Source organism: Ambystoma mexicanum, chromosome 1p (assembly GCF_040938575.1).
Source record: "Ambystoma mexicanum isolate Mex_15411 chromosome 1p, UKY_AmexF1_1, whole genome shotgun sequence".
NCBI classification, from domain to species: Eukaryota; Metazoa; Chordata; class Amphibia; order Caudata; family Ambystomatidae; genus Ambystoma; species Ambystoma mexicanum.
The window spans coordinates 1,452,616,605-1,452,643,025 of NC_090921.1; the positions used below are offsets into that span (position 1 = coordinate 1,452,616,605).

The following is a 26,421-nucleotide window of genomic DNA, read 5'->3' on the forward strand; positions in this document are numbered from 1 at the left end:
TTCATGTTTTAAAAAACAGGGAAAAACTACCATTCGCGTGTGCAACATTTGTGAACATGGGAGTTATTTTATTAAGTCTGCCATGATTATGAGAACACAAATATATCTATATTATAATGCTTATTTGTAAATTGCAAACTTGTGCCATGTTGTAACTTTTTGGGTGACACACATCTGCAAAGTTAAAATGACCACTCTAGTTGGTGTGTTCCTCCCTACCATCAATTCAACTTCATAATTCCAGGGGGCCTATTGTCAGAGAGGTGTTGGATCTTGGGAGGAGGAAGAGAGGATAATCTTCCAATGAAAATGTTAGAACTAATAAACTGACAGCTCCTAATTTTAAAAAGTGGAGGTGTGGCTTATAGAGTAAAAAGCCTTTGCTCTATGGACAGGGGACAGACAGACAAGAAGAGAGGAAAAGAAAACCTGCCTAAAAACGATCTTGCAGGGAGAGCTGCTAAATCATCTTGAATGAGACTTGCTTATAATCCACCTGGGGGAATCCTGAGACATTTGCCTGACCGTACTTGGGAGGAGAGGCTTTAACATTAATGGAGCCTTAACCTTGCATGAGAGGCAAAAGTTGACTAGGGCCCTTTTCTTAAGGAGGGCCATATGAGGGATGGATGCTGGGGCTATCTTTGACAGCAGTCTGTGACCAGACCCAAGATGTTCCCCCAGAGGAGCCTGGCTGTCTATCCCAGGTGCCCCAAAACAGAGGTCCAATGTGTAAGTAGAATTGATCCATTTGAAACCAAAGTGTGTGGGCATCCGCCTGTTACTATCTCCCCTTCAAAATGTGGGGGAGGTGTCAAATTGTTTAGACCCTTAGCATAGTTCCCTGAATCTTAATTTAATAAACTCGCAAATAGATTGATGTAGGTGGGAGCTTGAAGGAGTTCAAAACGTCCACCTTCTTTCCTAGCAGGAATTAAGTTATAGTCACATAAGTAATTGGGTGCCTTTATTTTTCCTGTCCACCCCAGAATTCACTAATGAACAGGTGTGTCCTTGCCACAAACCCAATTCCGAAGTACTTTTTGTCCCAAACGAAATTCCCAATTGTCACCACTCCTTAAACATTGTATTTAAACAAAGGGGTGCCCTTGGCCAAAAACAAAATTCCTAAACTGTCCCCACTCCCTAGACCTAGCCTTTAAATATAAGGGTGCTGCATATAACTGATGGCTGGGTTTTTGGGGAGAGAAGTACTACTCAAAAGTGAAACCCAGTGTAATTCTACATTGCAAAAGATACACTCCTGAGAGTGAGGAAGTGACCCTGATAGCAGAACGATTGTTGCATTGCTTTTGGGGTGAAGAAAGAAAGATGCTATAAATAAAGAAAATATTCACAGTCTGTGTAATTGCAAACTGCTCGCATTTTCATGTGCACAGAGAACGCCCATGTATCCAACACTGCGTGTGTAATATGTGTAATGTGTAACTTGTTTTAAAATCAAAACTATACTTTTCTTTTCAAACTCAATTTTAACAAGTAATATTTGCCTATTTATAACTAAAAGGAAAGTGAATGTTTCGTGTTGAAGCTTTGTTTTGTGCCACAAAGAGGGTGGCATGCGTAACCATTAAAAGATGTATTGACCATATATGTTAAATACATATATATATATATGTATATACTCTCTATACATATATATATATATATATATATATATATATATATATACTCTATATACCTCGGCCTGGTTATTGGCTCATTGTTGGCACAGTTGGAGGGATATCCATGGCTCTATATGAATCATATATAGGGCTTATTGAATCCAAAATCAATGACTTATTGTGAGCCTGATTAAAAGGGGGTAGGGCAGGAACTCCCTATGTTAAGCATGATCTCCCAGTATATCATTATAAAGTGGAGGCTTGTGCTGGGATTGTGCTTACTGTCTTTTGACTCATGACAAGTGCATTATGACAGACTATTTATTCTGGTGTAATTGCATTGAGGTGGATAGAAAGTTGTTTTTGCTTTGTTAAAGTACCAATGGGACTTGAATCCTGAGTTCCAGGGAGGTGTGTAGGTGAAATATTAAGATTGTGCGAGTACCAATACAAAAAGGATATTGATTAGAATTGATTTTTGATTCAGCATTGAGAGTGGAAATCACGCAGGAACAAGGTGATTTTGCCCCTGCCCAAATAAAGTTTTATAAACTTGCAAAAAGCCATTTTAAAAAATGACCACCGTAGAATCGAGTGATGCCAGGCAGCATCTCCTGACTAAGCTATTCATTCGAGGAGAATGGATTGAGAGTGAAGCCGGGTGCTGTCAAACCAGAATGGTCTAGGAGGTTACCTCAGTGATCACTGACATCTGGCTTGAAGTTGGGAATGAGACTGAGGTTTTGAAAGAAGCCGAGAAAGAACTAAAACAGTTAGAAGATAATGCACAAAAGCCATATTTCTGAAGTAAAACAACAAATCCTCATTGAACAATTACAAAATGAGGTGAAAACCCACCTACAGACCAGTGTAGAGCGAGAGATAGACATTGCTGATCTGAAAGACACATGCAAAGAGAGTGCAGAGACTGTGAGCCATCTCCAATGCAAATCGAATTACCAGATTGAACACAATGGAGGGCTGTTAGATTATATTATGCCCTCTCAAACAACAAATCAAGTAATTAGAATGGGATAACAGTCCGTTCATCATCAAAGAGATAAACTCACAACAGGAGTTAGAGAAATTGCTTCAGGATTTAAATATTTTGAAGGAACAGAAATTACAAATGAGCAAAGATCAAGATGCATTAAAATTGAAAATGGATGCAGAAAATGGTCAGTCAGTTTTTCAGGAAATTAGCAGAATTAGGGAAGAGAACGTGGAATGTGAAGATTGTGGAGTGCGTGAAGCAAGCAGAAGCTGACCTGTCAGAGGCAGCGAATTATAGGGGCACATTAGAGAAAGCGATTAGTTTCTTGAAACACAAGCACCTGGAAAATGCATGCATAATGCAGGACTCCCATAGAGAAAATGAAACATTTCAGAAGGAAGTAAGGGAAATGAAGAGCTGATTAGTTGCTCAGAGCAGGATGCCTGAGTCTAGTCAAGCCTTGGTGTCAGAGTTAAAAGTCAGCTCTCTGAATACCACCAGGAAATAAGGACAGAGAGAAGCAGGTGTGAGAGTCTCACAAGGGAAATTGAGGGATATAAACAGGCCCTGAGGCAACCTGACCAACCCTCCGATCAAGGAGAGACGTCCCTCCCGTCAGGGATCTCAGGCCAGGTATCCACAATTCCCCATGTGCAAATGGAACTGTCATCTTGCAAGCCACCTATAAGGAACAGGGGAACATGAGGCAATTGGACTTACCCAGGCCTAGCCAAACAGATCCAGAAAGCTGTTCCTTGTCTGACATTAATGAGTATTCATCTTTACCACACAAAAGGGAATTGGGGTGGACCGGCCTGTCCTGGGAGACTAAAAACAATGTTGTGAGTGCTTCAGACAATGAAAACTCCTATGATGAGAAAATCAGGGAGTAGGCAGGGCATACTAAAAACCTCCATATATTCAGGGGAAGGGCGGATTTCCCCAGACTTCCTGGAAGGAGGGATGAAGAAATTGTGTTTTGTCCTGGGCCTAAAAGTGACAACAGGGAAAGTGACCTGAAGAGTTCAGCCTATTGAGTATTGTGGCATACCCTGTGATTTTTAGCATGCATTGACTGGTGAACCACCTATTGAGTATTGTGGCATACCCTGTGATTTTTAGCATGTATTGACTGGTGAACCAGCCTATTGAGTATTGTGGCATACCCTGTGATTTTTAGCATGCATTGACTGGTGAACCACCTATTGAGTATTGTGGCATACCCTGTGATGTTTAGCATGCATTGACTGGTGAACTAGCCTATTGAGTATTGTGGTATACCCGGCACTATACGCCAACTAATCACCACGTATAACTAGGCACCCTTGGTCTAGAATCATCCCTCAGTACCTATCCAGCTAGACTGTTGTAGATTATAATGCTTGTCATCATCCTCTACCTAACTCCTCCCTGGATTACAACATCTTTAACGAGCCCATCACCACAACATATGACCACAAAAATGCTGAATAGTAATACTAGGCTGTCCACCACCACCCTAGGTATGGAATGTTTCCTAGGAAAGTCACTCTCTCCTAACTACCTATCCATCCCACCTAGAACTAACATCCCGTGCACCCTTTCTTATAGGAATACCAAACTACGAGCAAGACTACCCAAAATATTCGAACCACCCGCCAGGTACCACACCGCCTGTGTCTATCAGAGGAATAAACTTGTAACTACCTCTACCAAAACTAATTGCTCCCAACCAAGCGCCACCACTAATCACAACCTTAGGACAGACAAACACAACAAACCACTAATTACTCCAGCTGAACGCAGTAGTTCTGCCCACTCTACTCAACCTAAAGCAACTCCAGCCCTCAAAGTAGCCCTCATTAATGCCAGGTCATTAGTAGCCCATGCTACTGAAATTGCTGACCTTCTACAAATAAGTAACTAAGACTTCTTAGCATCACCGAAACTTGGTTACACCAAGCAGCTGGCCCTGCCTTGACGCTTGCTGTGCCAGCCGACTATACCATCTTCAGAGAAGATAGAACTAACACCCGTGGAGGAGGTCTAGCTATCATAGCTAAAGCTACCTTGTCAATGAGAATAGCACGCGAAATCCTGTGAGTCCTAAACAGTTAAGTTACTCACCTCTAACTCACAAACTATCACCATACACCTTTTTTTTTAAATATATTTTTATTTTATTTTTTAAGGTCAAACAAACACACTACAACTGTTTCAAAAGATAGAAAGCATCATATTTGAACACATTTTCAAACTCCCCAACCCCCCCGTCACCCTTAAACTAGAGCCAGTTCTCACATATCATTTACGGGAACATCACTGGGTGGCACACTACCTAGACTGCCATCAACCGGGTCCTCTGTTTCGTTGTCACCCTGGTGAGGGTTTGCCAACGAGGCCACCAATTGCTGCCAGGCCAGCAAGGGCCCTACTTCTTCTTCGCCCCCCCTGGTGACCGCTACAAACCAGACTACAAATTCAGCTTCCGCCCATCTCAAGAGGTCTGTCCACCACAACTCCACCCTGGGTCTATGGGCCGCCTTCCAGCCCATGGTGATCCTACGTTTGGCCAAGACATAGGACAGGTCCTTCATCTTGCTTATGTGTTTCAAATGCCGGGGTCTAGGGAATAGTCCAAGCAAGCATGACCAGGCCGATTCCACATCCAGCACTACCCCCCCGCCAGCCAGTTTCGTCTTGACCTCATTCCAAAATCTATGCACCTCCGGGCAAGCCCAAAACATGTGTAGCAGTCCCGCGTTCACCTCCCCACACCTGGGGCATTGCTGTATAGCTGATCCCCCAAACTTTACAATCTTCCCGGGGTTAAATAAGCCCTATGGGTAACATACAACTGAAGCTGTTGGAATCTCGTGTTACGGGACACCTTTTTATGGTACCTCTGGGCCCGTTCCCACTGCCCATCCGTCATGGGTCCTCCCACCTCCTCCTCCCAATCTTGTCTCAATTGGAGCAACTCCTTCCCTGCCCTTGCCCGCAGGAGCTCATATATCCTCGATATTTCGTGCCCGCCCTCCGATACATTGTACATGGTTTCCAGGGAGGCATCTGGATCCTCCGCGAGCACTGTCTCCGGCCATCTTTCTCTAGTCTTTTTCACCAGCCTAGTGTAGGTTATATATTGGCCACCATGTACTCCCGTCTCTTCCTGCAGCCGCTGAAAGTCCACCGCCTCCCCTTCCTGCTATATGTCCCTGAGGGTGTCTAGGCCTACCTGTTCCCAGTATCTGCGGACCGATTCAAGTAGTTGGGAGTCGCTCCCACACAGAGCCGCCAAAGGGGCCTGCTGGGAGTATGGTTCTGAGTCCCCACCAATCTTCCATGTCCTGTGCCAGATCTCCCAGCCCAACCTCAGTAACCGACCCTTGCCCACCAGTTTATCTCTGCCCAACCACACCACTTTCATCAGAAAGTATGGGGCTGTATCTTCGCGCAGGAGCCTGGCTTCCGCCAAATCTTCAGTCGAGAGCCACCTGGCGACGTACTGCAGCTGCCCCGCCAGGTAATAGAGTTCGAAGTTAGGCAGGCCTATCCCCCCCTGTCGCACGGGTTCTGGAGCTTCCACAGAGCCACCCTATTCCTAGAGCTGCCCCACACAAAACCCCTACACACGCTGTGAAGTTTCGCGAATAGGCTTCTTGGTATCAGAAACGGGACATTTGTAAAAAAGTGCAAGAGTCTAGTCAGGACCACCATCTTGAGCAAGGCCGCCCTCCCCATCATGGTCAGGGGCAGTCTGGACCAAAATACCATACTGTTCCTAATCCCCTCTATCGCCTTTTCCGTGTTGTGCTAGTGTTCTGTCTCGATCTTGTGGTAAATGTTTATTCCCAGAAACCTAAATGTTACGGGCTGCCATGGTATTGGCAGAACAGGCAGCCTCTGCACCGGGACATTCCTATATCTACCCAAAGGGAACAGGCTGGACTTTCCAGGGTTCACCGATATACCGGAGAGGATGGCGAACCGTTCTATCACCTCTAGGACGCACTGTAGGTTTTCTTCTGGATAGCGTAAATAAAGGAGCATATCATCCGCATATAATGATATCAAATGCTCTCCACTGGCCGTGTTTATGCCCACCTCCCCATATTGTTGATGCAGACATATTGCCAGCGGCTCCAATGCCAGTATATATAGCATCGGTGACCAGGGACATCCCTGTCTGGTCCCGCTGCCCAGTTGCCAAGAATCTGAGACCGTGGACCCTGTCTTGACCCTCGCCATCGGGATGCTGTAAAACAACTGTACCCATCTGAGGTATCTGGGTCCCACTCCATACCCCTTCAGGACCGCTTTCAGCCAGGGCCATCGTACCGAGTCGAAGGCCTTGACCGCGTCTAACGACACTATGGCCAGCTCGCCCGTGTCCTCCTCAGTTTGGTCCATGACATGGTGTAGCCTCCGGTGGTTATCGGTGATGTTCCTGCCCGGAACATATCCCGTCTGATCTGGGTGTATCAGTTTCTTAATCACCCTCTTCAGTCTATTAGCCAGCACTGCCGTGAGTATTTTGCTGTCCTGGTTGAGCATGGACAACGGTCTGTAAGACCCGCGCTCCACGGCCGGCTTGCCTGGTTTCAAGAGTGGGATGATTACGGCCTCACGGAGAGACAACGGGAGTTCTCCCTTCTCATAGGCCTCATTGAAAGTGGCAAGCAGTGGATGGAGCAACTCTTGCTGGTATGTTTTGTAGAACTCGCTGGGCAGCCCATCCGAACCCGGCGCCTTACAAGTGGGCAAGTTCCGAATCACTACCTCCAGCTCATCCGCGGTGACGGGTGCGTCCAACTCAGAGCGTTCTAGATCATCTAAGGTGGGCAGCTCAATGTCCCCCAATGTGTCTAGTATGTCTTGGCCCATATCCTCCCCCGTGTCCTCATACAAGTGTCTGTAAAACTTAAGGAATTCCTCATTTACCTCTTTCTGGCTGTTGCATATGCTACCTCCTTCGCCCTGAATCTCGCTAATCACCGAGCGGGGGGTCTCACTCTTGTACAGCCAAGCCAGCAATCTGCCCGGTTTATCGCCCCCTGCGTGTATCCGCTCTGTATATTTCCTGTAGCTGAGTCTGCACAGTCTATCCCAGAGTGCACTACAGGACAACTGTAGCTCCTCTACTTTGGTTCTGTTATCATGAGCGGTGCTCACGCAACGCGTTAGCTCCTCTAGCTTCCTTTCCGCCTCCCGGAGCTCCCTTTCGACCCCCCCCTGTAGCCCTTTAATTTGGGAAATAGCTACCCCACGCACCACCACCTTAAACGCTTCCCACAGTGTGCCCACAGAGCTTACGCTTCCTGTGTTTTTATCAAAATATTCTTCAATGGCGTCCCTCAGGCCCTCCCGAAACCCCTCATCCTGCAGAGCCTCGGCCCTAAGTCTCCACGTAGGGATCTGCGGGCGTGGGGGCTGGTGTCTCCAGTCTACCACCAAGGGCGAGTGGTCCGACAGCACTCGGGCCTTGTATTCTGCTCCTTCTATTTCTCTCACTATCCCGGCTGTTACAAACATGTAGTCTAACCTTGTGTACAAATCATGTGGCGCTGTGTAGTGTGAGTACTGTCTATCCGTGGGATGCAGCCCCCTCCACGCATCCTCTAGGCCTAGGTCTTTCAGTAGGGTACTCAGCGCTTTAGCCGCCGGTGCCATTTTTCCTGCCCTATCCTTGGACCTATCCATACTGGGGTCTACGGTACAGTTAAAGTCCCCCACCCCACACTACCGTACCACCCGCCAGGGGGCCAAGTTTACTGTAGAGGGTCCTAAAGTAAGCCGCTGTATCGTTATTGGGGGCGTACAAATTTATGATGTGTATTTCTCTGTTTTCCAAGAGACCCGTTACCACCACCATTCTACCCTCCGGGTCCACCGTAGAATCAAGCACTCGAAACGGCACGTGGGGCGCCACCCAAGTGACGACCCCTCTGGCATACGCTGAGTACGCCGCCCCCACAACGGTGCCCTTCCATTTCCTCCCGACCACCTCCAGCCTTTCCCTAGTGAGGTGGGTCTCTTGCAGCAGGGCTATGTCTACGCGCATCCTCTTTAAATACATCATCACTTTGTTGCGTTTAAGGTAGCTGTTGAGGCCCCGTACATTCCAGGTCACAATTCTGAGATTACCCGATGCCATCTAGTCGGTCTATCTCCGTCCCATCCCTCCCCATAATGTTCCCCATGTAGGGTCGTTTCCTGGCTCCTTCCCTTCTGTTAATGAACCGTGCCCCCCTCCCCCCTTCCCCAACCTCACACCACTGCACACAACTACCCCGCCCCCCCTCCCCACCAACCCCCAACAATAGCCCAGCTTCATCCCTGGATCTCAGGCCTCGTCTGGACCCGTCTCGTGACCAAGAACAAGGACCCGGCGGGGTGTCACCAATCTAACAGTGACCTAACTAAGTGTACTACTATCTGGTGCAGAGGTTGCTCCCCAGGAGCTCCCAGTCATCTATTTAGGAGAAGTGAATTCAACGGGACCCGCCGGCAGATGCCGTGACTTCCCCCACACAAGCACAATATCAAACTATATTCTAGTCCCAATGTCATAGCTATGGCATCACGGGTGCCTCTGCAGCGTGCTACTTATCTCCATCCGCTTCTGTCTGGGCATCCGATTCCTGTGGTCGACCTTGCATATCCAGCCATTCCATCGCGTCGCTCTGCGTCTCAAAGAAGAGGGATCTTTTCTTATGGATCACCTTTAACCTAGCGGGGTAAAGCAACATGTAGCGGTGACCTGCCTCTCTGAGCCTCCTCTTCACCGTTCCAAAGTTCATTCGACTCCGTTGTACAAGCAGCATGTAATCCGGATACGCTGTTATATTTGCTGACCCCCTTTCTATCGTGCCCCCTTTCTGGAAAAATTCGAGAATCTTCTCGCGGTCACGATAGTTCAAGATCTTCGCAATCAACGGCCGCGGGGGGCTCCTGGGGCCGGTCGCCTGTCAGGGCCCTGTGCGCCCTTTCGACCGCGAACCCCTGGGTCAGCTCTCCGCCTGTAATCTCCTGCAAAAGCATGGTTTCAACGAAATCCGTGGAGTTCGATCCTTCCATTCCCTCCGGTACCCCCACTATGCGAATGTTATTGTGCCTGGCGCGCCCCTCCGCCTGCTCTGCTCTGTCCTCCAAATTGCCCACTCGCTGCACGAGGGCATGAAGTTCCTTGGCATGTGTATTGCATGCCTCCACGGTCGGGGCCAACTCCTGCTCCAGTTCCCCAGTGCGCTCCGCGATCGTTCGCACATCCTGGCGCAACAAGTTCACTTCTTCTCGGACCGCTCCTATCTTGAGGTTTAGGCCCTCTTGCAACTCTTTCATGGCCAGGCCCAGCTTCGTCTCCCAGGCCACCTTCAGGTCAGCAATTGCTGCCAGCACCTCCTGGATGGTACCCGGTGGGTCCGTCGCCGCCGCAGGGGTTTCTTTGCTCTTGCCCCCTTCCGCGCCCGAGGGCAACCTAGCATAGGTCTCCATCGTAGGCTGCTTGATCCGGGGTCGCACCACCTTGGAAGACATCCTGTTGCGCCGATTGGGCCCACGCGCCCAGCTGTATCCTTGCGGGTTCACTCTGCTAGCCCGCCACAACCCATGGCCTCTGCAGTAGGGGCTCGCCCTTATGTTCTTGCTTTCAGCCCGAGGCGCATGCGACCCGTCTATCTGGTTGGGCTTGCCCAGGTTCCGACCAACCTTGTCTTCCTCAGCTCGTCGGACCTTTTATGGCCCTTTGTCCACAGGCGGCCATCTTGGGTGCTCCCCTTCCTTTGCGCGACCGGCAACTTCTTCAGGGTCTAGTTCCGTGAATATGCAGTCTCGCCGTTGGGGAGGGCACGCACCGTATGCCCCCCACTTTCATACGCCTTTAGATGCACCGTGGGCTCGAAAGTCCGCCAAAAACCATCACTTTTTTCCCAGGATCAGGATCGGATCATCGGGAGCTCCTCCAAGGAACGTCCTCTCACGTAGCCATCAAGCCACGCCCCCCTATCACCATACACCTTATCTACAGGCCACCAGGTCCCATTGGCTCCTTCGAAGAGGACATATCTATGATCCTCTCGGATAACATAAAAAATACCTCACAAGCCCTCTTACTAGGAGACCTGAATTTGGGCTTCAACGATTATAAAGATGCCCAAGCTACAAACATAGCCAACGTCCTCTCGGAGCTCGGCTTTACCCAAAAAGTGACTCAGCCTACCCACGAGAAGGGCAGAACACTCGACTGGGTGGCCGACTATAATTGTAATAGCACCATCACCACCATCAGTCCACACATATGGACAGACCACGCTCTTATAGCCTTCACTATAGATACTAAAATCCACCTGACCCAAAACAACCCTTTAGCGCCTCCTAAGCTAACAAGGAATAAAAAGAATATAACTACCGACAAACTACTACCGCTAAAACTCATTGTCAGACACACTAGGTCCATCTACACTAGTTAATGAATTTAACACAGTTATGGCCAATGCCCTTGACACTATCGCCCCTTTAAAAATGAGGAAAAGTAAACCAAGAGCACAACCTAAAATCTCTAGGGAAAGAAAAACGCAAGTGTAAATCCACCTGGAGACCAGCACCATCTGAGGCTAATAAAGTTATCCTTATTAATACTTCTACCAGATACAAAACCGAAATACGGCGACCCAAAAAGGAAAGCTTTGACAACAGATTGCAGCTAAATCATGTACCAAAGAGCTCTTTACAATATTAAAGGAACTGGAGAACCCTATCACGGTACCTGACAACTGTGTCAAAAACAAAATGTGGTGCTCTAACATACAAAAGGCTCTCAGTGACGAAATTGCCACTCTCCAAGTTAAAATCAATAAGAAAAAAAACAAACATTTCCCCGGCCACCGTCCAAGCCGACAAACTACGCACTGCAGCTAAACCAGAACAGCAATTCAACCTCACTAAAGTATCCATACTGGAGGTTGAAAAAATAATACTCTCGCTTAAACCGTCAAATTGTCGAGGCGATAGTTGCCCTGCTCAAATTATAAAAGATGCTGCAAGGGACTTATCTCCCTTCATCTACAAACTTATCAATGCGTCATTTACCTCAGGTACCATACCAAGTAATCTCAAGAAATCATGGGTCCTCCCTCTCCTTAAGAAGCAATCGTTGGACCTGGCTATACGCACAAATTACAGGCAGATCACCACGGTGCCATTTCTACTAAAGATATTAGAGTGGCCTATTTACAGATTCAGACATTCTAGGAGATAAACCAACTACTTGGCACCCGGCAATCAGGTTTCAGACGACAGCACAGCACTGAAACAGCACTTATTGATCTTAAGGCCCAGGTCGATGAGCTCAGAGACCAGGGAAAAACTGCCTTACTTCTCCTCCTGGATCTATCAGCAGCGTTTGACTTGGTGGACCACAAGGTACTTTGTAACCACTTAGAGTCAGCTGCGCATTTCTCGCATCAAGCCATTGCATTGATCAAATCATTTTTAAGTGAGAGAACTGAGGGTCTTCTCCACTTCAGCAGACGCAGACCATGCCCCTATCACGTGCGGTGTACCTCAGGGATCTTGTGTCTCCCCCACCATGTATAACATTTTTACCAAGCCCTTGTTTGATGAGCTGGACACTAGGTGTCACCTACACTAGCTACGCAGATGACACCCAGATTCTCATGCCACTTTCGGGGTATTAAAATCAGGATTTGGCCTTGATGAATAGGATATACCTCATCATCCAGGCATGGAAGGTGCTTCACAGTCTATGCCTGAATGATGACAAAACAGAACTCATCATCCATGGGACTACATCTAACATCAAGAAACTCAGCCTTGCCTACACTTCCTTTGATATTGATGGCCACACAATCAAGGTCGCTAAGGAGGTAAAAACACTAGGTTTTTACCTTGATTCCACACTTACCTTGGCTAAACAGGTGAATGCTATAGCATCTTATACATCCTACACATGTAAGTTGATTAGATCAGCGAAACCCTACCTCTCTACAAACAGTTGCACCACTTTGGCAAGAGCACTTGTGCTGTCCAAATTGGATTATTGCAATGCCCTCTATTTGGGATCTAATAAATACATCACAAACAAAATTCAAATACTTCAAAATAATGCCCTAAGAGCAGCCCTACGAATGACCAGAAGAGATCACATCTCTACGACTAGAAGACAATCTAACTGGCTCACAACTGTTGACAAAATCAAACTAAAAACTGCCTCCCTAACTTTCAAGTGCCTCAACAATGCAGCATCTACTTACCTAACGGAGAGGTTCAAAAGAAGAATCACATCTAGACCTACCACAGTTGCTTATACAAACTGCCTATCAGTTCCCTCCTTCAAAATGACCTCAATCGGGGGGGATTGCTTCCCGGTCAAAGCTGCCCAACTGTGGAACTCCCTCCCACCAACCTTAAGGACCGACCAATCCTACCTACACTTTAGATTCAATACCATCACCTGGCTTAAAGAAAATTACCTGTAGCTCTTGCATATCTTGCTTTTCCTGGTATCAGACCTGTGTAACCCGGACTGAATCTGCTTTGCTTTTGTGGAACTATGCCTGTAACTTAACATGTATCATACGTTCTATTGCTTTATTACATCTGTAACAAGGTAACTTGATATGTTAACACTGTAAATACGCAACCTGTAATATTGTAACTATGTAAGCTTAAAGTATTCTTGTTCTCGCGCCCTGATACCTTCGGGTCTGGTGCGCGCTATAAATAAATAAACAAACAAACAAACACTGCGGTCCCGATGAGAGGAGTCCAGATCATATGAGTCTGGGAGGTATTCCCAATCTTACAGAGATAGGGAGCACCTAGAAGACAGGAAATGGAGTACAAATAGCAACTCTGAGTCAGAAAATGAAGGTACTCAGTTGCAGAGGATGAAAAAGACAGCAACATGGAAAAAGGGCTTTGTGAAAGACCCAATCAGACAAATCAAGGCCATAAAGAGCTACCTTGCCACATAAGAATGCCATGTAAACGGGTGTGAGCACTTGGAACTTTATGAGACGATAATGCCATCATTCAGATCAGAAATTATGTGAATTGTATAGCATTTGCTAAATGGACATACTCCAGTTTCTTCATAGAAATGGAGGATAGGATCATTCTAAATGGTCCACCTAGAAAGCAGCCATTTTGAAACATTTATCTACACATAGGAACCCACAAGAAGCCCATAAGGCTGCACATAATTTGCAATGTGGAGAAGATCAGGCGGCTAGGGAGTTTGTGCAGGAGTTAAAGCGTGCATTTGTTCAGACTTACCGGCGGGTGAACCCAAATAGTAGGGCGTTTGTGACCACATATTTCCATGCACTCCCAAAATACATTATGACTCAGTTGGTGCATGATTTTCATGAGCACCGGACCCTGGATTGGGTAACTGAGCAAGCCAACAGGATCTATTAGGTCCAGAATCCCACTGAGATTAAAAACAATCCCAAAACCCCCAAACCATCTAACAAAATACTCCTCCTGCCAACAGGCAAAATGGAAGGCAGAAAGGCCCCCCTGCCCCGGCCAAATCGAATGGTAGTCAGGAAGGCGTCCAGAACAATGATCCCTCTGAACCTGCCACCTATGTAAGACCTGGATGTAAGGGTACCAAACCAATCCTGGGCTATATATACACTCCCACAGCCAGGGGGGACCCAACCAGGTAATAACTCCCCCGGGCACCTTTCCTCCAAACATCCCTTAGGAGAGGCGTATTACTGCACTTCCGTACCTGACATTTTCCCCAGATACCCCCTGAATCAAAACTTCCAGAATAATCCTCATCTTTCTCCACGGTTCCTGGACATTAGGTCCCTGAACCCGGGAGAAGGAAGGAACAGGATGGAAAATTATGGGGGAAATTTCCAGTACCCGAGCTACTGTGAGAGAAGAGACAGTTACCCTTTGCCGGAGCTGCAGACGTATGACTCGAGACCTCCCTAGAACCCAGAAAAGGTCTTGTAGCTGGAGCGACAGGTCCAGCACCTGATGGACAATCTCAGGTGCAGGCTGAACCCTCAACATAACCCTGCTTCCCGGAATTCCCCAATACATGGGTCTGATGCCCTATGGGGGAAATGATGGGAGGAAATGTCTGACAAGCCACAGGTTCCTGAGGTGGTGGGATGCCCAAGCCCTAGAAGAAGCTTCCTTTCTCACCCAGACAGAACCCCTGGAAACCTGAGCCTGAAAGTGACTCTTCTACCCCAGGAAGTTAGAACCCAAAGAGCAAAGGGACTGTAGGCGAGGCCAAAGAAGAACCCACTTTGTGGAGGAGCTAAAGATAAATCCTTTGAAAGAGAAGTGTCTTTGGAGGATTCAGGTAAGAGAAACCTGCTCTTTCAGGAACAGAGGGATCCCGCCCAAAGAAAAAGGGATCTCAAAAGACCCTTAGTTGGACCTGGTATGTATGGAAACTGACCAGATCAAGAAACTCTTTAACCCCAAACATGCAAGCCAAATAAGGTAGACACAGAAGAGGTACCCTCCACACAAACAGGTTCTGAGAGCTGTTGTTAGTACAGGGGGACAGCGAAGAATCTGGGGAGAAAGAGGATACTTCAATGAAGCACATTGCTCGATGCAAACATTTTCTCACAGATTCCCGATCTTCGACATAGAAAATCGCCCAAGATCACATAGTGTCAGAGTTCAATATCAAGGAAATTATCGCTGAGCTGGCCAATAACTCACACTTTCTTTGCACCCTGAAGGAGAGAGGACAGCTTGTATGCACCAGTCACGGTGCAGGGTCAGTGTGAATTATCAGTTCTGATGGATTTATCGCAAGCCACCCTCCTGTCCAAAAAGGCCTTTGACCAACTCAGCGCAGGAAGGGGGAGTGTGAACAAATGTCCTACACACCTCTTCACGGACAACTGCAAAATTCCGATGGGAATGAGTTTTCCATAGTAGGGATTGCAGATCTAAAAATAAAAATTGGACAACATCGGTTGAAACACACAGAGATAGCTGTGACTCCAGAGGGCACACCTTGTTTACTGGGGAATTATCTCCTGAGAAGGTTATTACCCCTGATGGACTGTGTGAACAAGGTCCTCTGGACCCTTATTAACTGCCCTATAAAACTAAAAATTAGTACCAATTATGTCAGTATGAATTTAACTGACCAACGCTCCTAGAAAGTAGAATTCCATTTCAAGAATAACCAGGTACCAGACATCACCATCATCTCAGTAGGAGAACAAACTGGTGGTGGGAACCCTTCTCCATTCTTGAAAATCAACCTTCCTCCCAGTTTTAAGTGGCATTCTACGCTGCAAGGGAATACTCTGAAATGTTACACCAGTCCAAAGTCAGAATAAACATTGAGTATTGTGAAAAAAAGACAATGAAGAACAAGATCAAAGTCTGACGGACATTCAGAAAAAGGGCGAACAGTTGTTTTTTACCATTCAGATAAATGATGGGGCGAAGTCTGTGCTCGCCAGAGTATGTCATACATGCCAAAATTCTAATGCATCTGGTAGGGAGGTTTCTTCAGAGAAATCGGGAGACAACAATTCCCCCATACGGATGCATTGGGGAAAGAATTATTTTTAGGTGTGAGAATGTGAATAATAGTATTATTTTTCACAGAAAAATCAGGAGTCTACCACCTAAATCGGGAGGGTTGACATGTACAGTATGCCTGAACAATGGGAAACGCTTCCTTACCGAAGGGTTATCCAGGAAACTCCCAAAAGATCAGACCATTCCTACATTTAAATTGATTGATAAATGGGAAGAAGCTCTACAAACCCCAAATTCTCAACATTTCCTGCCTAGCAGGTGTATGCTTAAAGTTTCCATTGGCCACAAAAGCATGGAACATAATTGTTGGGCTGTGAGAGTTGTCCCTTACACTTTTTATTTGGGTAGTGACATTCTCAACCGATTCTCAATCAATGCGGATTTAATTATTAATAAATCCTGGTCACAACCAGGGGGTAATCCCATGGGCCTTGTCAACACTGAAAAAGCATTCCAGTCAGCTCATTTGCTGCCTTACGTGGTTGAAGTTCAGAGCCGAGAGGAGGTTACCAACCAAGGACAGGTGCGACAATTAACTATCCCCCTCCAAATTAAGCGAGGACAGGACCTCAAACATCAGGCTGGCTACATACATTTGAATTCCCATCTCCAGCAACAATGTTTGTATTAAAATCTGACACCTCTAGTGGATCTAGAACACAACACCATTTGAATATTGGTGGGTAACTGTGACTCTCAAAGTATTACTTTGGGTGCAGACACCTTGTTTGGAATGGCAGATGATGCCCAACATTATTCTATTGATTTAAGTAACAAAATCATTGGGCCAATCCTAAGCGACTGCTTTGACATCAGCGACGGTATTCCTCCAGAAAAGATATTTACCAGGCCGGAGGGTTGGGGGGTCATTTCTTGGTGTACTCTTCCTGCCCTTACGGGGTGGAGGAGATAACCTGTGATATCAGGAGGGATGAGATAGTATTCAGAGTCAATAATCACTACCTCGAATCCCTGGAACCTCCTGTCCAGGACAACACCATTAAAAGAGATATTTCCACCCAACTGGAGGATACCGCTGAAATTGCAAAGTCAGAAGTCTTTCCAGGCTTCTAGCAGATGGTCAAAGAACAGATCAATCTTGCTGATGCATGTGAGATGGACGAGCCAAAACAAAAGCTGAATGAAATAGGTCTTCCTGGAATGCCAGACTATCTTTTCAGTGGACTCATATGATTGTGAACGCACACCTAGTCATTCAACCACCATATCCACAGACCCCAACATGATTACAGTATTTGTGAAACAATACTGGTTGCCTCTAACGTCCCAGGAGTCACTGACAGAGATTATTAAGACTCTAGAATCGTGTGGGATAATTTGTCCGATCCCCAGTACGTTTAGTAACTCGGGCTACTCAAACCAAACAGCCAATGGAGGCTGTGTGTAGACCTGAGGAAGTAGAACAAACGGGCACACAAGTCAAGATGGCCACTTCCCTACATCAATCAAGGACTGGCACAGATTCAAGGGTCAAAGGTGTACACAGCCATTGATCTGACCAATGGCTACTGGACAGTACGCGTAAGTAGGGAAGACAAATACAAGCTTGCCTTTAACTTGAGGGGGGCAGCAATACACATGGGCCCAAACCCCCACTGAATACATAAACTCCAGCAATGAGTCCAACATCTTTCTGCATAAGGCCATTTCTGATTTGGGCAAAAGTGGAAACCTGGCCTATGCAGAGAATGTTCTGATAAAGAGCTCAACTGTGGAGGAACATATTGCAGAAATCTGGGCATATCTCCCATATACCTCCCCCATTAGCAGATCAGATTGGCTTTGTGCTTCCTCTGAAAGTCCATTTCTTTGAGGCCTAGCAGGAAGATTCAGCTCTTGCGTGAAATGAATGTGACCATCTGGGTATAACGATACTATCGATGCCGTATAAATGAGCTCAGCTACGACTCCACTAGAATGATTGATCATTTTTTTTTTTTTTTTTTTTATTTACTTGTGTATAATCAAAGAAAAAGAAAATGATTTTTACAAGAAGTTGATGGTTACAGTAGATGAAAATCAAAAGAAAATCAAAAGAAAGGTTCGCCAAGTTAAGACCCAGCGACTCAGCTGCACAGTAGTTTTCAAAAGTAGCAGAAAAACCATCAGTTAAACAGCCATGGTCGGCATGCCACTAGCTATGCCGCCAATTTTAGTGAAGGCTGCTTCCAATATTTTGGCCGTGATCATTTTATTGCAGGCTAAATCAACATTCACCCAGTGACTGCAGATGTTCTGAACCATGTGGTTTCAATGAAATATGGCCATTGACTTACATTACAAATATCATTTTTTTAATAATATTTAGACCGTGATACTTACAGGGTTGTGACAAATGTCATTTTATAGCTAATTTCAAGGCAATGGTGTTAATGTGACTTTCATTCAAGCGTGATTTGGAGTTTTTTAGTTACATCGAAAAAGGTGTTTCTAGCTACCCAAAACATGTTAGAAATCTGAAAGTTGGGAAGCTAATGACTTATTACATTAGATATCTGATTAGGAAGGTTCATATTGCCAACTATGTTCGTTTTCGCAAAAAGGGTGAAAAACATAGTGCGCCCGTGCAACAATGTGCCGAAATGAAAGTAAGCTCCACCTATCAGTCATGATTAGGGGAACATTAATATCTATATATTATGCCATTTATTGGTAAATTACTACATTTTGCCATGTAGGCACTTTTTGAGTGAAAAGGTTGTCATGTAAATAATTGTAAATGATACAGGGTTTGTACCTCTCCTCTTCACTTCAATCATGGATCTCCCAGGGCCTATTGGCAGACAAGGGTGGAACTTTGGGAGAAGGAGAGAACTGCAGTGGTCCGATGACAATTTGAGGCTAATAAGTTGACACTTCCTGATTTTAATATTTCGTGGGTGGGACTTATTGATTAAAAAGCACTTGTTCTATGCAGACAAGGAAGACAAACCGACAAGAGGACAATGAAAAACCTACCTAAAAAACTATCTTGAAGGGAAAGCTGCTTAACATCATCAAGGACTTGCCTGTAATCCACCTGGGTGAATTCTTTCTTGGTTGGTGAGTCCTTAACATTGCAAGGAAGGGTGAAACTGGGAAAGCCAAAAGCTGACTGGGGCCCTGTTCTTAAGGAGAACCATATGAGGGATGGATAATGGGACTATCTTTGATGGTTCTATGTGATTTTAACAAATGAAATTACAGAGAATGAATTTTCAACAAAACTTTAATAACGAAGAAAAAAATGCATTTTTTTATTTTCTATTTCAGGCCCCTCAATCTCCTCTTTCTCCATGCATTTAAAGCCACCCCAACTACCCTCCCTACCCATTCTAACCCCTTACCCCACACCCATATATATATATTTTATTTCAAATTGATATGTTTTCCTTGTAAATGTTTTCACTGTAAATACTCTGCTTTGTGTTCGTTATAATTACTGGATACCATCTTTGACAGCAGCCTGTGACCAGATGTGAGCTGTTCCCCCAGAGGAGTCTGTCCGCCTTTCCTGAGTGCCTCAAAACAGAGGTCTAATGTAAGTAGAAATGATCCATTTGAAACCAAAGTGTGTGGGGGGATCTGCCTATCTTCCCTTCATAGTGGCTGGAGGGGCAAATTGTGTAGACCCTTAGCATATTTGACTGAATTACAATTTAATTAACTCCCAAATAGACTGACGCAGAGAGGAATTTGGAGGGGTTTGAAACGTCAACCCTCTTTCCTAGCAGGAATTAAGTTATAGTCACATAAAGTAATTGGGTGCCTTTATTTTTCCTGTCCCCTCCGGAATTCTCTAATGAACAGGGGTGTACTTGCCACAAAATTCAATTCCCAACTTATACCACTTCCCAAAACCTTGCCATCTTAATTGTAGGGGGGGCACCCTATGTTAGGATTACCACTCCACTTAGTCAATCTGTGGCTTTAAAAATTTCAATTTTTTCTTTCAGCAGATTGTTAAGTAGTTCTCATAATGCTTCTCAATTCTTTCCAATACGTCTCACACAGAATTTCTTGTTATTGCCATTACCTGCTGTTCTGCGTTTGAGTTCAGTTTGATGTCAAATTGTCCTTGTTGTGGCAACCCAAGAAGCGAATCCGCTTTGTCTATCGCATGTACTTTTCATCTTATTTTCATGACTTTAAATTGAATATATGTCTTTATGTGTAAGTTAAGTTGTATTTCTTGGTATAGGCCGATTTTACTGAGAAAATAAATGGTCGCAATGACCAAAAGTTCTAAAAATGCTACCACCAAAGGTTCAAACACCAAAAGTTCGAACCTTTGGTGGTAGCATTGTAAAAAAAAAACCAGGGGCTGCGGGTTTGACCCCCACATCGCCCCGCTCACTATACTTCATGGTATAGTGAGCAGGGGTTGCGGGGGGACACCCCCGCAGCCGTCTGTTTAAAAAAAAAAAGAAAAGGACACTGTGTGCCGGTTCCCGATCACGGAAGTGAAAGGGAACTGGCGCTGCAGGAACCCAGTGTGAAGATGAAGGTAAGTGGGGTTTGTTTATGTTGGGGGTGTGGGCGTGCTGTGGGTGTGGGTGGTGCGGTGTTATGGGTGTATTGTGTGTGTGGGTGTGAGTATGTATGTGTGTTTGCATGCGAAAGGTGCAAACTTTTGGTAGTTCGGTCCTTTCTCATGCAAACGTTTTGCCCGCGGTAGTTTCAGCCGCGGGCAAATCACTTAGATTAGTATTTCTTTGCCTCCATATCGTCCTGGGTTGATTTTGTTATTTCCCAGTCAATTTTCTTCATCACCCTAATATTCTATGGGACTCATCAGGAGTCTGGCAGTACTCCGGCGGTAACAGCGCAGAAAACGGCTGAAAACTTGTGCAAAAAGCTGGAGGTAATACAGCCCATTTAGTGTCCAACTCGTGATCGGGCCAGCTCTTAAATGCAGCAGTAATAGCGTTACCGCCGCATTTTAGGGCTACAGCCCAACTCGTGATGAGGCCCTTGTATGTTTCTTCCTACAGCAGTGTAATGGCTGATCTAGAGTCTGCCATCATACTAATGGTTTTCTAACAGCCACAAATTTGCAGTATGGTTACCTATTCCCACTTCACTCAGAGCAACCAAACTCACTCTGCCCCCTTCTGGACAGCATATTCCGGTCCATCCGTTGCATCCTGTATACAGCATTGCCGTCATTTCTCATTCCTGTACAGCACAGTGCAGGCCACTCTACCGTCCTCCTCTGTACAGGTCAGCACTGATAACTTACATCATGGGTACTCATGGCAATATATGTGGAAATGTGCCATGCAACATTTGCCTCTTAATTCCTTGGTAGAAAACTTGCACGCCCTCGTGTTAATTGGTCTTAAGAACCTTTCAGGTGTTGGCCAAAATCACGGGTCTAAGGTACTTTAAAATGCACTGTTAATTCTGTTTGTTTTTTTTTTTTAAAAAACACATTCCTTTGTGTAGAGCGCCTAATACCTAGTGAACTACTGTTAAACCGTTTACGTGTGTTTACAGTTAATGGTCCAACAGGCTTTAAAGCACAACAAAGTAAATTTTACTGGCAGATACTTTAACAGCAAGTGCAATAAGCGACCACTTTAATGGAATGTGCATTTCATGTTGCTAAGCTAGGCAGGTCTTTAGGCCTTTAAAGAAAGTACAATGGAAGGTGCTTCAATGGCAGTCCCTTTACACACAAAGACAGCGACTGACTCTTTACTGGGCAGAAAGTTCAGGAAACGTGAACTGAAGGGCATTTCAGCGGGCAAGGCTTGCAAACATGTAGAAAATGATACTTGGCATGCCCTCTTATGCTATGAACTGCACTTCACTAAACAAGCCGCATATATAGAAGCAAAATAGCATCACTTTGCTATTGAAAAGCACGAGGTAGTGCAGCCACTAACACTTCAATTGAAGAAAAATGCAATCTCTGATTTTGGCTGATTAGGCCCTTTGATAATTATTAACACGCACTGTACTATCCTACAGCAAACACATGTCACAGTCATATCCAGTGCACTGCCCCTTCCCCACCACACACAATCGTACAAGACCATTCGAAAAAACCTCAATATGCTAACAACAAACACACATTTTGCAAGTTCAGAAATGCAACACAGTTGACATGGTTCGTCACCACTGCTTGCATTGTAGGCTACCTCTTTGTGTGTGTGCCAAAAATTCAAACATGCGTTATCAGTTCCCATAGTAAAAAGGCAGATTTCCCATCGTAAAGTCAGGTGCTTGGCCGTAGAATGCCAAAATCTGACCTTGATTCTATCAGTCGGTATGACTCACTACAAAGTCCAAGGGCACACGTGTCGACTTTGATTAAATTGCAAAATGCACTCATGTATACCTAATCTATGTGGAGTACGCCATTAGTATGAGGTTTTAGCAACGTCAGGCCACAAGTGATCCTAAACTTAAAATGTCTGCCTCTCAAAGACAGGAGAGCATGCTGGGCACGGCAGCTGGAACAGAGTGGATCGGCTCTGCCTGGACATGACAAGCATATCAGCAGAATATCTTGGGAGGGAACACGTGAGCTTGGTTGTAAAAGTGTAGATAAAATCCAGTTGTAACTGCTTCAGGGACGTTGGCGTGGGATTTGGAAAGACGTGGCAAGGGCAGGAATACTTGCGGAAGCAGCAATTAATTTGGCCTTGGTGAAAAGGATCTAAGAAAAGAGTTCACTCTGAACAATTGAATCTCTGTAGCCTAACAGTTCAGATTTCCTTGTGTTTAAATGGGATGGTAGACTTCTGCTCCCCTGCAGATCTGTAACAGGGCCCAACTGCCTCATCCCTAAACCTTTCTTCCTCCTGTACTGCAATACCAAAAGGCTTGTGCCATATGTATGGGATTGATACATTTCTAACTTAGCTGGGAAGAAACAGAGCCCTGTACACAGGGGGACAGACGCAAGGGGTGAGAAGCAAGGGTGTGGGGTTAACAGAAGATTTGGGAGGGATCCGGGAGCGAGCGAAGAGGGATACCCCCAGAGGGTGAGAATTAGGGTAGAATCAAGTCATCTGCGAATGCAAAGATGTTCTTTGAAGGGTAGGAGTGTCAGATCCTTCCTGAAGTGTAGTGTCAGATGGAGGGCGCCAGCCCTATCTGCGTTGGTAACTTGTTCCAGAAACAGAATACACAGCATACAAAAAAGGTTTACTACTTTTCCCATTTGCAGTTCTTAAAATCAGGCGATCTTGTGGCTTGTATTTGGCCTTTGGAGATGGTGTGTTTGTCCACCAAGTGGAGTGGTGCTTTTGTGTGACTGCTTTGGAGTTCATGCAGACTGTCTTAAACATAATGAGTGTTCAAACGTTGAATATGGTTGAATTTCTTTAGTTCTGTGATGAGGCGCTTTACAGCATGCTAGACGGCTTTCAGAGGAGCCAATGCGTCATAATAGCCAAGTTGCCTCATGGCATGCATGACACCTTGAGCAAGTCCTGGATTTTCACTGTGCATGCTGGGAATTGTATGCTCGTACAGACCCACATGTATAAAGGGGAAAACAATACCTCTCCTGGTGTCTTGCAAGCCATGAGGCAACCTGGTGGCTATATTGTGCAGCTTTACTTATAAATAGAGCACTTGCCGGGGTTCTAATGTTTATGGCCAGACTAGCTACCCACATTGATTGGGACATTCCACAACATATGCGCCCCCATCAACTATTGTTGTCATTTCACTTAAATTATAGGGTTTGTGAACATTTGCTCAGTCACTGAAGAAGTGATGGCACCAAGCGAGACACCCTTTTAAAAGGCACATTGAGGGATAACCTCTCCAAGATGATTTTTTTTTAAAATGTGACAAATGGTTCATCGTACAGCATATTATTCAAAATAACGTTCACAGCTTGTTATGAAAAAGAGTTGATCAAACAATTCAAAACTCATAGTGTGCCACAATAACTCATTTTTTAAGAATCAACAATTACCACTCTGCAGTTACTATCTTTCCCCTGTCTGGCCCGGTCTTTCCTCAGCAGCACCTACTCTGGACTGGTCTGTTCTAGTAGTTCCTACTCTCCCTGCCTGACTACTTTCTCTCCACTCATCAGAGCTCCTCTTCTTTTACCCAACACATCCTAGTTTGTAAATGTTTGTTCTTCCTCCCTCTGATTTTTTCTTCTCCATTAAACCTCCAATTTTCGATGTTTTGGCTCCCCGTGATTTTTCCTCAGCTGACCTCGGCGCATGCATTGCTAATCTGCCCTCTGACAGCTTTCTTAGTCATTTTGACCAACTTTCCAAATCTGTGGGTAAACACTGTCCACCATCTTCTCTTTCTCTCCAGGACCTTCTTCAGGTTGTTGCTCTAGTTGATGTGTGTGCGCTGTTTTCAATGCCCATGAACTATGTATTGGAGCATCTAAAAACGGGCAGCAAGCTTTGCTGTCTGGCAAGCATTAAACTGCTGTTACTAATGACCCCTCCCTCCCAGCGTTTAGTGAGTGACCTCCCTGAGCACAAAGACCCTTGGGAGAAGAGACAGTGTTGAAACAGAGACCAGTTACTGATAACACTAAACCAGTCATAATACTGGTGTCACGATTCATTCCCTTCGCTCGCGTTCCCACCACTTGGGGGCATGATTTGGGGTTTATACCCAAATGGACTTTCCTTCTGAACCCTTTGCGACAGTGCCATGGTGAATTGGGAGCGCTAAATCTTTATTTTCCATGCTACTTCCCTTCCGGATCCATTCCAGGTTTTTGAAAGCTAGCATGCTGCTTTAATCAAAAGACTATGCTTCCCAGAAGGCCTGGCCCACGGCTTCATCTCCACCCTTGCAAGACAAGGTTGGGTGGAGGATAAACAACACCAGTGGCTGGCAGGTGCAGCAAGCAGCACACCTGAGGCGTGTGCTCATTAAGCAGCTTTAAAAGCCTCAGTTTGGTTCATCCAGTGCTGATCATTGATGCAGTGTTCCTGTTTGTGACTGGTCCCTTGTTCCTGGTTCTTGGCTTAGTGTGTAGTTCCTGGTTTCTATTTTCTTGTTCCTTTTCCCTGGATGTTGAATTTAATGTGCTTATTTGTGATTTCTGCTTCCTGGATTGCCTTTCTGTCTTCCTCTGTTTTGCAGGCAGCACTTCCCAGTGCCTTACCTTTTCTGTGCAGCCCAGTTTGCCTGTGTTCTATATTTCTTTGACTTAGCCCTATTCTGCTGTGAAACCTTGTACCTTTAGTCTCTCCACATTCATAGATTTAGCATTTTGCCTTTCCTTACCTGGATGGGTAGGGGGAGGTTTTGCCTTTGTAATTTCATGTTCCCTGCTCCTGTTCCTTTACTTTCTCTTGGAATACATTCCAGGTTATCCGTTGCACTTCACCCTTTGTTCCCTGTTGATTATTAGGTGTGGTGTGCTGTTGTAGCTAGCTCCTGTGTAAATTCCTATGTTTTCCTCACCATTCTGTAATCACTATTCCTACTTGTCCCTTGTCATGAGTCTCATGTATTAAGTTATCCCATTGCTGTTATAGCCTTTCTGAGTCCCTGTTTGATCAACAGGGTTTATGGGCTTCGCTGAAATGTTTGTAGTATTTCTCATCCTCGTGAGTTTGGCCTTTAAATTACCTTATACAATACCACCAAAGGTGTTGTTAGCTCACAGATCCTGATGTTGCTTGCCCTATATGTGGGCTTAACGCTGACCGTACCTGTAACAGCAATTGTGGGTAAGGTGCTTGCCACTTTCTTTGTTATCATATGAAGCTCTAAGTGCTTATCCCCACATCGCTTTTCACATATTTGTATTGTTATCATGCTCTACCTGCACATCCTGGGTTTTAGTGTACATGTGGCTTGGTTCCTGTGTGCATGTTGTTTGACTCAAAGCTATTCACTGTGTGATCTTATGCACATTTCCCTAGCCATATTAACTGCCTTTGTCCTGTCATGACAACTGGGCCCTTAATGATGACAGAGCCATTTTCAATACTGAGACAATGAATCTAATTTGTAGATGTTACCTAGCCATTGATGCTGTGCCACTGATGATGATGGTACTGCTTATTATACAAATACATTAATAACAACAAACCACTCACAAAATATTTAGATATTAATAATACCAAGACTTCAAGCCACTGATAATACATTTCCAGTGATGATAATGAGCCACCGATAACAACAAACCACTGATGATAGTGGACCACAAACGATGGACAACCGCTGTGGATATTGAGATCAGCGGGTGATATGTTTTCACATACAGCATCACTGTGGCTTGGTGTTATGGAGAAAAAAAGGTGGACA

General features: G+C 45.4%; 1 protein-coding gene across 1 annotated transcript in view; it reads right to left on the reverse strand.

Annotated features, from left to right (window-relative positions):
* The window catches only part of LOC138455172 (fatty acyl-CoA hydrolase precursor, medium chain-like), a 419,018-nt gene that overhangs the window by 339,960 nt on the left and 52,637 nt on the right, over positions 1–26,421 (reverse strand). The gene's annotated exons all lie outside the window — the stretch shown is intronic.